The sequence below is a fragment of the Cannabis sativa genome, chromosome X, assembly GCF_029168945.1.
Source record: "Cannabis sativa cultivar Pink pepper isolate KNU-18-1 chromosome X, ASM2916894v1, whole genome shotgun sequence".
NCBI classification, from domain to species: Eukaryota; Viridiplantae; Streptophyta; class Magnoliopsida; order Rosales; family Cannabaceae; genus Cannabis; species Cannabis sativa.
In genome coordinates this window covers 15,407,535-15,423,818 of record NC_083610.1, presented here as the reverse complement: position 1 = coordinate 15,423,818, position 16,284 = coordinate 15,407,535, and positions in this window count along the sequence as shown.

Sequence of the window (16,284 nt, the reverse complement as noted above, 5' to 3'; positions counted from 1 at the left end):
TAATTGTAATGGAAGACAAATAATTTTTATCACATTGCTTTGCCTCACACTTTAATGAGACTATATATATTACATAGCCATTAATATTAACTAAGCCCCTCTCATTTCATTTCTCATTTAAGTAACAAGTTAAAATTTAGATTATTGGAGTTGAAGATCCCAATCCCATTTGGAATTGATTTGGACCCTTTTTGGCTCTTGCTGTGTTTGGGAAAACTTATATCTCACTCCCATGTGCTGATAGCACCAACTCGTCCGAAGGAGGGTTCGACAGATCACACTTGAGTTAGTCCCACACAAATAAACATATCTATAATAGAGCTTCAACTATACGGCAACCAATATTTTATTGGTGTAATTATTAATTTATTATTCCTCATTAATGTGTTTTTGCAGAAGTAACATTATTACAAAGAAATCATTCAAAAAAAAAAAAAAACATGGTTCATGGAAGACCTTTTTCTGTATTTGCATTATTTGTAAGCTGAGTCCTTTGAGGCTCATTCCCAATGAGTGGTTTCTTCTTGTTACGTTAGAACACTTTGCTGATTATTCTTTATGTTCATAGAATTCTTTTGGATTATGGAGATTTGTTTTCAGAGTTTTAATTATTGAAACTTTTTGATGAAAACATTAAACTATTAACTCATACTATAATCTCGTTAATACAAATGAGATTTGATAATTAATGCTCAAAATTAAACAATAATTAAATAATTAATAAATAATATATATTTTGGTATAAATTATAATGGGAAAGATATGAATTTTTATGTAGTTTTGTAATTAAAATCTACGTATTCCATGAGTCTATATTATTTTTTAATTTCTAGGTTGAGATTACAATTTGGCAGGATTTATCTAAGTTGGAAATTTGATCATCCCTTTTACAATATTTTCTTTGCTATTTATAGGAGTAATTAAGATAGCATTTATTTTTGATATAATTCGTACAATAGTTATAGAACGTGAACATTCTTCACGTTTCATATATATATTTGATTAATATTAATAGGTAGGAATATACATAACTGTTTGTATTTAAAATAAAAAAGATATCCGCTAGCATTGACTAAGTCATAACATGTATATCGATGATCATGTTTTGTGGTGGGAAAGCAATAAACTTCAAGCACAGCAAAATAATAAAAAAACAAAGCAAAGAAATTTTACTTGGCCTAGTAAAACTACCAAACCCACAAAGAGAAATATATTTCACTTATCTATCTCAATCTTTTCACCCAAATCTCAATACACCATTTGCTTCTTCCTCACTCTCACCAAACCGCAAACTCACTGTTTACTGAGATTTTTCGGAAACCAATAATTTAAATATCAGAGGCAAAGAAATATAATTGAAAGAAAATAAAATACGAACACTCTAAGGATTTTACGTGGTTGGAGCGTTGACGAGTCTTAGTCCATGAGTCAATATTATTGAGAGAGGCTAGAAAATTTCAAGGGATTACAATAAAGTATGAGCACTCTGTTTTTGCACGAGCAAGTGAATCACGAATTTTTAACCCTTTGCATGTAGGGTTTGTTAAATATTTATAGATTATAGAGGTCATATTAGTTATCCTTTTCCTCTAATAAAAAGTTTAAAAATATAATATAAATTTTGGGCTTATCTGGTGAAGCCTGTCCCATAGGGTCTTGTGTATACTAATGTGAATGTCACATCATGATGCTAGTTGTCAAAACCATGTCCTATTTTTGTAGGTAATTGATGACATGTTAATTACTTGATTGATAATTACTATAAATACTCGTGTTATTCAAATATTTGCCTAAAGGGCCAATACAATTGACTCGTGGACTAGGGATTGTCAACGTCCAAACTACGTAAAAAATTATTTATCTATTATTTACTGTTTTATTCCTTTCTTAAGCTCTAATATATTAGTTTCTGAAAGTCTCGATAAACATTAGGAAATTTAGGATTCCATAATTATAGATCATCAGTCATCCCCATTATTAGTTTCCTAAAATTCAAGTTGTAAGAATCATCTTCTCTGAGAAACTTTAACGAGTGAATCAAAAAAACTAATAACATGAACATGAGTTCATGATTACTCATGATGTAGACTGATCTACTATTGATCATCGTTATGATATGAATTAGGTCTTTATAGTAAATGGCATGTTGATAAAGATAGCTTAATTTATATCGATCTTTTTCATATATAATCTCTATTATATACATCACCTTCACTTAAATGTCTCTCTACATCAATAATCCAAACTAAGATAACTTGCACCGTAGAACGGGCATTAATAAAATGTAGTAGAAACCATTAATTAAATATTCTATAACTTTAATATGTTACTAATTGTTTTATTCATATAGTTAAGTGGTCTTAGTTCTCTGTACAGCTACAACGTCATACATGAATAAAGAATACATTTATATATATAAATTATTCAATAATAAATAGTAATAATTTAACATTCAAGGATATATCAAATGTTCAACTCTTTATTTAATAATCATAAATGTCTTTATTAGTTTTTCAGAGCATAAACCCCAACATCTTCTTCTTCATAGCCTTTTGGGTAACTTTCAAGCCCATAGTCTTGATCATTGGCGTCATCTTCTTCAAGGTCAACTCAGGACGCCACGTCTTTGTCTGGGCATCGTGGAGGATCAGGTTAAAGAAGGGGCCTCTAGTTATTTTGGGTGACGACCATGAAGAAATTTTCCCCCAAGGATAAAAAAGAGCGGTGTAAGCTTCTTACAGCTCTCAATGAAAGCACTAAAATGTTGACCAAGTTTTCGATAACCAAATTGATATATAATTAGTAGTAAAAAGGAAATATTTAAGAGTGAGGATTTTTTCAACAATATTATTTCGTAATCCTTGAAATCCTTCCCCTTTTAAAAGTGGACATGGAGTTCTATTTATAGGAATACACATAGACTTGTTAGGATAACTAAAGGCCTTTCTCCTTTACAATTCCCTATTGTTTGTATCAGTAATGGATGGTTTCCTTAGTGTGAAGGGTTTTCCCTATGTTTGCTTGCCGAATAGGCCCAAAGTAGGTGTTTTGTGAGAAATGGCAAGGCTTGTCCGCAACTGATATGACTATTGAGGGCATGAACTGCATGAACGTGCCTAGGAAAGACGCATGTAAGAAAAGAGAGTGGAGAAAATTCCTAAGTTCATTTTCTTTGTGAGAAACTCATTTTATCGCTTGTACGGAAGGGATAAGCTACAATACTTTTTCTAAGTATACGCTACAAAAGTGGGACCACATGCGTCAAGGGAGATCCGAGAAATCTTGACCTTAATTCCGAGACATTATTTGTTCCTTCATATTTTTCTTGAGTGAATTCCTTGGGCTGACGCTACTCTCCGGCAAAGTGCCTCCCTCCCAGGACTATCCGTACCTTTCCCAGGAGATGATTATTACTAAGTGTCACTAGGTCGGAATCCACTTGCCACATAGCTAACTGCCTGACCACCACTTGTATAGTCTGAATTTCAAGATAACATACTCTTAGATATATAAATGAAAATTATTATTTTATTCACTTGATATAGAAGATACTTTTATTTTAACAGTGAAAATGTTGTCGCAAAACACTAATTAGAGATGTTCTGCATCGATTTCTAAATCAATTGCATAATTTATATTAACTTGAGATTTGATAAATATATTTGTTGTATTCTCCTTTTATGAGTTTTTTAATTATAAGTTAAGGTATTTGCTAAAGTAATTTTAGTTCCCTGTATTGTTGTTGATTTTAATATACATTTTAATGTACCAACAACCAGGTTACTGTTTAGTTTTATTTTTATTGTTAGCTTTCATATATGTTTTTAAGTGTTATGTTACTTTTAGTCCTCTATTTTTGTTGATGGTTTTTAAATGGATTTAAAGTCCATGTTACTTCATGTTGTTGGTTTTCTATGGATTCCAATGTATCTGTTACTTTTTTTGTTGTTGATTTTATATAAATTTTAAGTTACCATGTTTCTTTCTTGGTTAGGTATAGTTTACATCGTACCAAGTTACTTTTATACTTTAAGTTATATATCATTGTTGGTATTGATATAATATATACCTAATTACGTTACTTTTATCTTGAAAAGTAACTTGGTACTGTTATGTAATCTAACAAAAAGTAACTTAGTACTTTTATATTATTTAATAAAACTAATTTTATACTGTTATTTAAAGAGAGAACCTGGTACTTTTAAAAAAAAATTGACTTAGACTGAAGTTTACTTTTATTTTAAAAAGTAACTTCACACTTTTATGTTCTCGAACCAAAGTAACCTAATACTGATATACTATTTAACAAAAGTAACTTAATACTGTTATTAAAAAGGTAACTTGGTACTCCAACTGGTAACTTAATCTGAAACAAAAAAATAACCAAAAAAAAATTGACTTACAGTAAACTTTACTTTTATCATATAAGTAACTTGACACTTTTATGTTATCTAACAAAAGTAACTAATAATTATAGTATAATGTATTAGAATGGTAACCTGGTATTCCTCTTCGTAACTTAAACTGAAACAAAAAGTTAACCAAAAAAATTGCCATACAGTAAAGAAAGAAAGAGAAATTCTATTTGTACCCGGCAAAAAAATAAGCACATCTTAATATTTAAAAAAATCAAGCTTACAATAATTTTTACTGTTCTTATAACTATTTGTTTACTATTTCAAAACAATAATAATAGGAGATGACCTCGGACAAGGATGTTTGAGACCTAATACAACAATTAAAGCAATGGAGAACATGATGAAGTAATGAACATTAACTAAATATGTGATGAATATATATAAAGTAGACAAAGAGGACTAACCTTTGGAGAAAGATAGAGTCGACAATGGTAAAAGAGTCTTTTGATTGTTAGCAGGCAAAGTTAAAGTTAAAAGAGTCTTTTGATTGATATGAGATCCATGTTTGGTCAAGTGGTGAATGTTTGAAAGGATATGTTTAAGGTTTTAAAATATGTTAGTTTTTATTTTGTTAGACGATCAGCTAATATGGTGTGGCTCATAACTTTGCTCGAGCCTATATTCTACCCTAATTGCACTTTCAGTTTGGAGTCTATTACAACTCATTTGTTACCTATTTTGGTAGCAGAGATAGTTATTTAATAAAATATTATTTCCATTCAAAAAAAGTCCAAGAAAATCAATAATCTCTCTCCAAATCTTCATTTCCAGGGCTGACGAAACCAAGGATTATCAACGTGAGTGAGTCCCAAAACGAAAGCCCACCATACAATGCATGCCATCGTTAAACGACATGATCACCAACATGAGAAGGTAACCGATCGCATCGCCTACTAATTGCCAAACAAAAAACCTCATCACCTTAATTTGGATATTCCAATCACAACATTATTCCCTCTAATTCCAAAAATAAACACATAATTTATAATTAAACAATAATATTTATTATTTCTCATTTTTTATTTTCTCACCATTTGTGTTTTTCCATTTCAGGATTTATATATTTTTAATTAATTTTATTTGTAAATATAAATAAGTTTGAATATGATTTTTTGTTTTCTTTTTGCTTTAATACGAAATCTATATTTGTTTGGGTAAAATTAAAAAATTTTAATTTAATTTATAAAATTAAAATTTTATGGGATATATTTAATAATTATTTTTTAAGAATTTTTAAGTATTAATAGAAATTTAAAGTTTTTGAATTAAATTTTTAATAAAAGTGTTCAAAATTTAGGGGCAAAAAGATTTAGCAATTGTCCTTTTTTATGGTAAGAAGAAATGGAACCTAGTAGCTAGATTGAGAAATTTTTAACATACCATATGAAGTACTATTTGGGGAGTATCATAGTACCTCAGTGTCAAAATTATATATAGTATTGCTATTAGGCATCAACGTATGTGAGCATTGTAATTGTTATTAGATATTAGTGGAGAAAGTTATTACAATTATATATGAGTATATTATTAGATATCAGCAATGTTTAACATCATCTTGAGAAAATACCTTGTAAATTGTTAATGATGTTTTATAGTAGTTATTAATTTAAATTTTAAAAACTAATATTTATTAATTGCATCAATATTAAAAATATAATACTGATGGTACTACTAGTTTGAGGAATAAATAAACTAATTATACAAAAGTTTATAACTAATTACAATTAGAAGTTATTCTTTATTTATAACTAGTTTAAATTAGAATTATTTTTTATAATAAAATAAAAACTATTCTTTTATATACCTCTGCATATTTTTAGACATAAATTACATTTTTTTTTTCTAAATGAATTGCATCTTTCTTTAAGCAGCAATGTAAATATATTCTTTAAAAGTTTTTTGTTTATTTAAAAAAAAAAAAAAAAGAACTTCTCAAATATATTTTCCCTTCTGAATTCTACTGCTCAGCTCACCCATACCCAAATTTGGTTGAAATCCATTGCTTAAGACAATAAAAGTACCTCATAGTTATAGTTATGGTTCTCAATAAATATCCAGTAGATGAAATACTTCTTTCAAACAACAATATTAATTATTTAGTGCTCTTTAGATGAGATGTTATTTTCCATAAATATTATTATTATTATTATTATTATTATTATTATTATTATTATTATTATTATTATGATATTTCTAGAAGCGATTCACCCTCACGGAATTTTATTATTTAGCATATTGCAATGAGTAAATAGCGGCATAAGTACCCAAAATTTTAAGTTTGTAAATTGTATAATCTCAATGTTTATCTTAAGCGGCATAAGTACCAAATGTTTGTAAAACTGTAATTTTTCTCTAATTTCGTCAATACAAACTCTGTTATTTTCTTGAACATGCTACATATAAATATATAGAACTTCTCTTTGAAAATATTTTATTCAAAAATAACCTTTAATTTGTTATAAAAAAATCAAGTTCCAATTTGAGCAAGTTATAAATAAGAATAACTTTTAAATTGTAATTAGTTATATATTTTATAAGTCCCGTATTAAAAAAATATACATCTATATAAGAATAATTATCTTAATAAAATATATACATGTAGTTTATAATTTTTTTTTATCAAGAAGAAAAGAACTTCATTAATCAATCAACCAATACAAACACCAATCCCAAAAAAAAAAAAAAAAAAAAAAAACCAAGAGCAAGAGCAACACACTACTCTAGCTACAACAAAAACTGCCTCCATCCTCTGGATTTTACATAAAAAATCATTTTTTTTGTTTTGATAGTTTTCCTTTCTTTACATTGAATAATCTATACACCACTATACTTTTAATTTCTTGAGCTATCTTTGTCTCTGTTTTGGACCAGCCTCCAAAACTACATTTGTTTCTATTCAGCCAAACACTATAACAAGTCGCTGCTAAGACAACAATCAAAATCCTGTGTATAATTCTTGGAGTAGGGATCGACAGCCAGCATAACCATCCTTTGAATTCAAGAGGCCAAGCTGGAAAAAGAGATTATCATGTGTCTCAAAATGCTCCTCACAAACCGAGCAAGCTAATGAACTTAAGATAATGTGAAACTTGTTCATATTATCTTTAGTGAGCAAGTGAGAATTCACAATTTTTCAAAGAATGAATTGATGCTTTGGTAAATTGAGATTGCTCCAAATTTCCATGTGATAAGCAAATTGAGTTTGGGGAAGAGAGTTGGTATGAAATTTGGCAGCTCTGAACTTACCCGTTTTCCCAGCTATTTCAATCTCCGTTCAAGTAAATCTCTATTTCAATTCGCAAAGTTTTCTCTAGTACCAACTTGTATTAGGACCAGAAGGGCACATCCTTAAGATAGATGTTGGTGATCCATTTGACCCAAAGAATGTCTCTCTTTTTAGTAATGGCCCAAATGTACTTGGCTAGATTAGCTTGATTCCATTTAGTATCATCTCTAAAACTGAGCCCTCCAAACTGTTTTGGAAGAAAGACTTTCTCCCATGAAGCCACATGAACTTTGCTTCTGTTCCCCTTCAATCCCCAAAAAAGCCACGACACAGTTTTTCTATCTCCTTAGTGATACTTTGAGGAAGAATAAAAATGCTCATCCAGTAGTTTCGAAACCCCACTAAAATAAATTGGATTAGCTGAACTTTTCCAGCAAACAATAAATGTCTGCTCCCCCAAGTTTGCAGTCTCATTCTAATTTTCTTGATGATGATATCACAATCTTCAGCTTTCTACTTTGTTGGTCTTAAAGGCATCCCTAGATATTTTAAAGGGAAAGTACCTTCGGTCAATCCCGTTTCCCTTATGATTTCCTCCTTTTCATTGAGGTCGATCCCTCCAAGATAGATTTGGTATTTATTCGCATTGATAGATAACTTTGTTGTAGCACTAAAATCTTCAAGGATATTTTTTAAGACCTTTATAGAGTGTTTAGTACCTTTGCTTAAAATAATTAGGTCATCTGCAAAGCATAAGTTGATCAAACCCAAATTTTTACAAAGAGGATGATGTTTGAAGTTGGGAGAATGGGCTGCTTGGAGAAGGTTTCTAGAAAGATATTCCATGATTAGCCCAAAAATAAGAGGGGATAAGGGATCTCATTGGCGGAGACCTTTTACTCCTTGGAATCCTCCTTGAACTCTTCCATTCATCATTAGAGAGTAATGAGTTCCTCTAATACATATCATCACCAATTTGATGTATTTGCTGGGAAATTTTAGAGCATTCAAAATATCTTCAAAAAATTATCAATCCACCGTGTCATAAGCTTTGCTTATGTCAATCTTGATAGTGCAACGGGGGGAGACATTTTTCCGTCTGTAGTTCTTAAGAATATCTTGGAGAATCATGACATTATGAGCAATCGCTCTTCCTTGAACAAAGGCTCTCTGGTTATGATGAACAAGAATAGGCAATACCACAGCCAGTCTAGCACATAAAAGTTTAGATATGCATTTGTAGATTGTAGAACAACATGCAACTGGCCTATAATTTATAGCACGGGCTGGAACCTCATTCTTGGGGATTAAGGATATCATTGTATTATGAAATTCAGTTGGTATAGTACTTGAATTAAAAAAGATGTTGACTGCTTCACATATCTCCCCTCCTATTACAGGCCACATTTTCTTAAAGAACCCCAATCCAAACCCATTAGGCCCCCGCAATTTTTTGTCAGGTATGCTGAATAAAGCCTTCCTTATCTCCTTGTTGGTAACTAGTTTCAGTAACCCAAGCTATTATTCAAGCGTAAGAACTGGTCCTTGCTCAATACTGCTCAAGTTTAATCTTTTAGTCGCACTGCTGGTGCTCCACATATAACCCTAAAAATGGTGCATGAAGTGCTTGACAACTTCACTAAAATCATCAACCAGCTGTCCTTGCTCTGTAGTAAATGAAGTAATTGTTGGAATTATATTTATCCAGGATCTTAGATCTACTTACAAGTATGTTGATTTAACAACCTAATATTGAACTTCTAAAACGATGAACTAAACACATAAAAGTTAAGAATAACTTACAGTGATTGCAGCGGAATTAATGTCTCCTTCCACTCAGATCTCTAACCCTTGATTCCTGTCTGTAGCAGAGTATAATCAAGATGCGAGCCGAAAGTTCTTCAGTTGGATGTGATCCTTCACAGTCTTCCAAACTATAATGAGGTACTGAGTGATGTGTGTGGGCACTTCTCTCTCACTAGGAATTTCGAAATTTCTCTCTTGTTTTCTCTCTTGATTTCGTGTGACACAATGCAAAGCAAAGCTTTTTCAAGCACAAGAAGAGTAGAGAGGGGGCGGCTATAAATAGGAAAAGGGAAGAGCACAACTTTCCAAATAAACAGTTTCCTCTTTTACTGTGTAATTGAATAACTGCCTTATTTAGTGTGATCCACCACTTTCCTATTTAGGCTAGGCTTTGATTAGCAATTATATGGCAATTTAAATTGAAAATAATAATTGGGAAACATGCAAGCATGTGGCCGGCCATGGTGTGTATGGGCCTCACATGGATTTTGCAGTTTCCTCAATTTTATTTCTATTTCTCCAAAAATGCCATTTTTCCAATTCTAATCATTTAAATGCCAAAACTAATTATTTAATAACTAAAATAGATTATTAAATAATATTGCCATTTAAATAATTATTAATTTAGACATGCAAAGTCTCATAATTAATAATTAAACCTAGAAACCCTTTTATTTACAATTTCATCCTTAAACTGTGAGAATTTACAAATTAGACATAGTCTAACTTTTAGAATTATAATTGATAAATCAATTATAGAGTCTTACAAACAGTATAGTCTCAACTAGAATGGGGACCATGGATCTATATACTGAGCTTCCAATAAGTTGAACCGATTTACCAAGTAAATCCCTAACTTATTAATTCCTCGTTGAATCCACTCTTAGAACTTGGAATTGCACTCTCAGACTTATATAGAGCATATCATATGTTTCACGATATCAATATGCTATCTCATTTAACCATTGTTATAATCTTAATGTGATTTAGAGATCCTCTATATAGATGATTTACATCGTGATGAGACCAATTTACCGTTTACACCCCTCAATGTATTTTGCCCATTTGAACACTTAGTTACCTGTAAATGATGTTTTAGTGATCTAATATATAGTCACTGAAACAAGAGCTCATCCATTTACTTATATTTAACTAAGCTCAAAAGGAATCATCACTTTACTTCTATACACCAGTAGAAGCTATAGATTTCCATATTTATGTTTAGCACTCCCATTCAGTTATGCTATCATGTTCCCAAAATATATGTATTATCCTGACCCAAAGGTAGGCTTTAACTAATAAATCAAAGAACAAGAATAACAATCTTGAGATTGAGCCTAAGCATATCAGGATTTAGATTCTCTTAATCTAAGATCAACTTCTGACATTGACTTGGAAAGATACAACGGTAAGTTTACAATATCTTTAACCAAGTTCAATATCGGTCCAGTCCAATGCATACTCCATACATTCGAAACCAGTATACTTTGCCAATGTTCTGGAAAGAACATAACACTTACTCCAAGTGTAAGTATACTTCATCGCTGATTATCACATCAGTGTAAATCCAAAACACTGATGAACAGGGACCAAATCTTTTGAATCATATAATCACAATCACATTCCATTGTATTGACGATACTGTAATTGTGAATAACTATATGTTCTGGATTTAACTGATTTTGTGCATATATCAAGTATATATATTAAACCATAAACATGTAACATACATGTAATCATAATTCACTTCTAAATTGATAACTAATCAGATTGTAATGAGTTTTATTTAGGGCATAAAACCCAACAAACTCCCACTTGCACTAACATAAAATAAGTTGTGCATTACAATCAATCTTTTGTCTTGATCCTCTGATCAAGTGTAGTATATTTGAATCCACCCATATGTCTGGAACCAGGTTCATAAGACTCATGAAACCTCCCTAACTTATGCTTTACTCATCAAGGGATACTGAAATCCTTACTGCCCATTAAGTACATCTGAACAACCAGAAGACATATCTCTCAAATTTTAAATTTTGGAATTGAGATAATGCAGTGTAGAATTTTCTTCAGTAAAAGAACTTTCTGGTAATTTTGAATTTACAAAGTTATATCTTCTCTGATGAAGCTTGAATTATTATAGATGGGTTTTAACACTCTTCTATAATGATTCCTCCACCCCAAGAGTAACCACCATCTCACAATTTTTTAATGAGTCGGTGTGCATGTCAGGATCACTAATGCATAGTTCCTTAATAACATATACGTCACTTTTGTAAATCTTTCTTAATTGTCCCCTAATGTTCCCCATTTGATTACATCTCAGATGGCTCCCACTCAATAGCAGATGTCTGGTTAGAAACTTTTAACCTTTTACTATTGTTTCTGGGAACATCTCATTGTGACTTATTATCTTAAGCTGAAACTGTAAGTTTCTTTAAGACTAGGTCAACAACATAGCAGTCTAGTATTTGAAGTGTAAAATACTTGCTAGAGATTTAAGCAATCAAATCAAGATACCATAAAATGTTATGAGGAATAGACATCTTGAATCAAGTCTTTCGAATAGACTATGCAAGAATTCTTCTATCTTACTCTCATAATTCTGATAAGTTATTTCTATCCATGTGAATGGTTAGACTTGTTTTTATCAGAGGTGTTCTTAAGTTCCTATCACAATTATCAACCAAACGAAGATGGGTAAAGAATTTTAATATTCTCCCACTCAACCAAGGTAATGTGATACATTATCAAAGAACTTTAATGGTATCAATAACTATTACAACAGTAAATCTAAACTGGAACATATAATCAAGATCAAGGATTTATTCTGATAATAGCTAATTTATTATATTATTTCCATGTTTAAAATTATGTGTCACAAAGGGTACTGTAGAATGAAGTCCACCCCTAAGTTTATAGAGATTATGGTCCACCCCTAAAGGTTGTAAATCTCTAAGTGTGATAGAGAGTCTGTGGAGTTGAATATAATCCAGAGTTCATTAGATATAAAAGATCGTTTGAACTGCATATTATTCTTAACTTTTCTCCACCCCTATCAGATCAAAAGATCTTTTTATTAAACAAATTCTCAAATAATTATTTTTGGAACTAACAATTATTCATAAACATAGAAATAATTTCTAGTGTTTATGTAGTAATAACTCTGTAAGGAGTTTAAATACCTTTTGAATTTGAATCAATAATAAAAACACATACACATGCAAACATAATAAATATAACAATCGGTAATAGATAAGATAAAGTACTGAAGCTCAACTCATATATTGCAATATAATTGAAAAGGATACTTTATTATAAACCAAAAAATTGTTTGCAATATTATGAGAACCAAACAGGGAATTAAGATCCCAAAACTTGAAATCCAAATTGTTTGAAAAACTAAACAATTAATTCAAATGAAAGAGCTTCTTCTTTATTGTAGACAATCTCCATCCACCATCCAGCTTTCTAATCCAACTTGCTAAGACAGCACCCGAGTTTAAGAAGCTTTAGCTATAAGAAGGATAATAAACAAGGTTAGTAGTCCAGAATTAATAATCCAAAAGGATAATAATTCACTAAAAACACATCAGTTTATAAAGAAAATACCTTGTTTCTTTGCGAGATACTTAGGACATTAGGATTTCCAATGGCCTTTCTCATTGCAGTAGAGACACTTTCCTTTTAGTGTATTACCAGAAGCTCCAGCATTTTTGTTCTTAGCTGCATTCGCAGCTTGAGCTCGCTTCTTGGCATTTTTCCACTTCTTCTTATGATTGGATTTGGAAGTAGAAGCAACAAGTGCCTCAGGATTACTCGTCTTATTACCATTTTCAGAATTCTGAGGTTTATTCCCTCTTTTCTTGGGACCTCCAATCAAATTTTCATATGTCTGAAGGTCATTGACTAAAGTATGAAAGTCTTATTCCTTCTTATTCATGACATAATTTGATGTGTAGGGCAGAAAATCTGGAGTCAGGCTATTCAAGATGAGACTCACTTGAGTAGTCTGATCCATTTCAGCACCAAGATTCTGGGCTTCCTGGAAATAACTAGCCATCTGGAGAAGGTGATCACGCACATTCTGATGGGGTTCCATCCGTGCGTTGATGAATTTTTTAGTCGCGTCAAAACGAGACTGGATAGATGCCATACCGAATAGCTCAGTTAACTGCGTCATGATTTCTGCAGCCGTGACAGTGTTTGCAAACCTTGTTTTCAAGGTGTCAACCATGCTGGAAAGCATGAAGTAACGAGCTTTATTGTTAGCATTATGCCAACGCTCGAACTTCTCTTTCACAGTTTTGGTTGCATTGTCACTTGGCTGTTCAGGGGACGGCTCAGTCAACACAAACGAGGCACTTTCACCTATGAGAGCAATATGAATGTTCTCTCTCCACTTTGGGAAGTTAGACCCATTTAGCTTATTTTCAATTAAGAGTGACAACATGGGATTTGACATTGTAATTCGGGATACTACAAGATAACACATAGATATCAATTATGGTTTATCACAAAATCTTATTTAGAAATTATTAGCACACAGCAAGTAGGAATGATTAGAGAAAATACAAAAAAAAAAATCAATCCTAAATAATTTCTAAGGTTTTCAACAAACTGATATCAGTGTCCCGTTTAGGCGAGAGTCAAAGCTATCATCCATTGAATAGAGTTGTCAGCTCATCTAAAATGGCAAACATTCTAGCAACCTTTTATTCGATCGAAAAGAGAATCCGACGTTGTCCCGTTTAGGCGAGAGTCAAGGTCATTCTTATTTCATGAGCTTCTACCATTGTTTCATATGTTTGTAAGTCTTATACAGTACCCACCATTAGGGTGATAAATACCAATATAAAACACTTACAAACATACTTATCTTTCGAGATTAAACGGCGCTAACTTGCTAATGAACGTTCCTCCATTAGGGAGGATTACTCACTAAAACAATAGCTATGTAAAACCAACAATGGAGATCGAATATCTTAAAATAATAAAGCTCATTATTTAAAATTGTATTTTCTTCTATTATTTATTTATTTTAAATCTATATATATATTTATTAAATTTTAAATTTAGAATAGAATCTAAATAAAATTTAATTTAATATCTGTAAAATTAAACTTAGATGGATAGGAAAATAAAATGAATTATTTCCATCTTAGTGTTAATTTTCCAACAAATATTAAGAAAATTACTTAATTTAAGTTGTATTAATTTAAATTAATCTGCAACTCAAATTAAAATTTTCTACAAATATATATATTGTATTTCCAAAAATATACAATTTTTGAAATACATTTAAAATAAATCAAACTTTACTTAGAAAAAATACTTCAAGCAAAATTATTATCTATCTAGATTTTCTTGACTAATTAATCCAATTTCTAATAATATATTTCAGTTCCTTTATTTTAAATTAATCATTAAATGAAAAAATCATTGATTTAAGTTGATTCAAAATTAATTAAAATAATTAATTTACAACTTCAATCTATCTTTCAAGATAAATTCAAAATCATCTTGCATAATTAAATGCAATTTTGAAAAAAAATGATTAATAAAATAAATGAAATATATTTTGAAAATTATTCAAATTTAAGTTGTTATGGAAATACCCAACTTAAAATAATTTTCTTATTTAATTAAATATCATGAAAATAACAATATCTAAGTATCATTATGAAAATCAACTTAGATATTTAATTTTCAATTTAATTAAATGTATTAAATTCAGGAAATAAATAATTAAGTATAGAGAAGGCTTAATCATTAATTTCCAATTTAATACAAGGAAAAATATCCTTAATTGAATTGTACCAAAATTAATTATTAAACAATTAATTTCACAATCAATGATATTTTCCTATATTAGAAATAATAATTAGTATAGAAATTAATATCTAGAAAATATCTCAATCCTGCTAAGTATCTTTTCAAGATTTGGAAAATATCTGATTTAAGTTATTATAGAAAGAATCTATAAATTACAAACTTAAAATTTTCCAAACAAAATTTAATTAAATATCAAAATTAGGTGGTAACTACCTAATTTAAAGATATTCTCTTTTTAAGTTTAAAACCAACTTAAAATAATATCTTTTAAGAATCTTCAATAACTAATTCCTAGATTTCCTCAGCTTAATATTATTATAAAAATATATTCAAATTTAAGTTAAAAGGAAAAATGAGTAATTACTAATTCATAACTTAAATAAGAATATTTAATGAAATAATAAAAGTAAGTTTCAGAAAGAATCTAGTTAGTTAAAATTCTTTATTTAATTAAATACAAGAAAAATACAAATAGTTTATCTAGAAATGAAATTCATTAAACTATATTTTTCTTAAATTAATTTCGAAGAAATTAATTATGTTGCTATTCAATTTTATTAGGTCAAACTAGTATAATTAACCTAGCACAGTTATTTAAATCAGGCAAATGGGCCTTCACAATTGGGGTTGTTCATGTGAGGGGGGCTGGGTCTAGTATGTCGCACCCACTTCTAAGGCTCCCAACTCTCACACAAGGCCCAAAAGAGATGAATTTAACCTTAAAATAAACAACTGTTATTAATTGAATAGGCCCATTAACTAAATGAGCCTAAATAAAATCTATCAGGTTATGACATTTTATTTAGCAACAACAACCTATATGTATCTATAATAGAAATTAAACATATAGGCTCACACAGGCACACAGATTTGGATGGATCCTATCATGTTACTAGGTCATACACAGATGAAAGAAGTTTGTAAAAATTACCTGTTACAAATTATCTACTTGATCTATCATCAATTAGACCATGGGTTAAAATCAGATCAATTGATCTG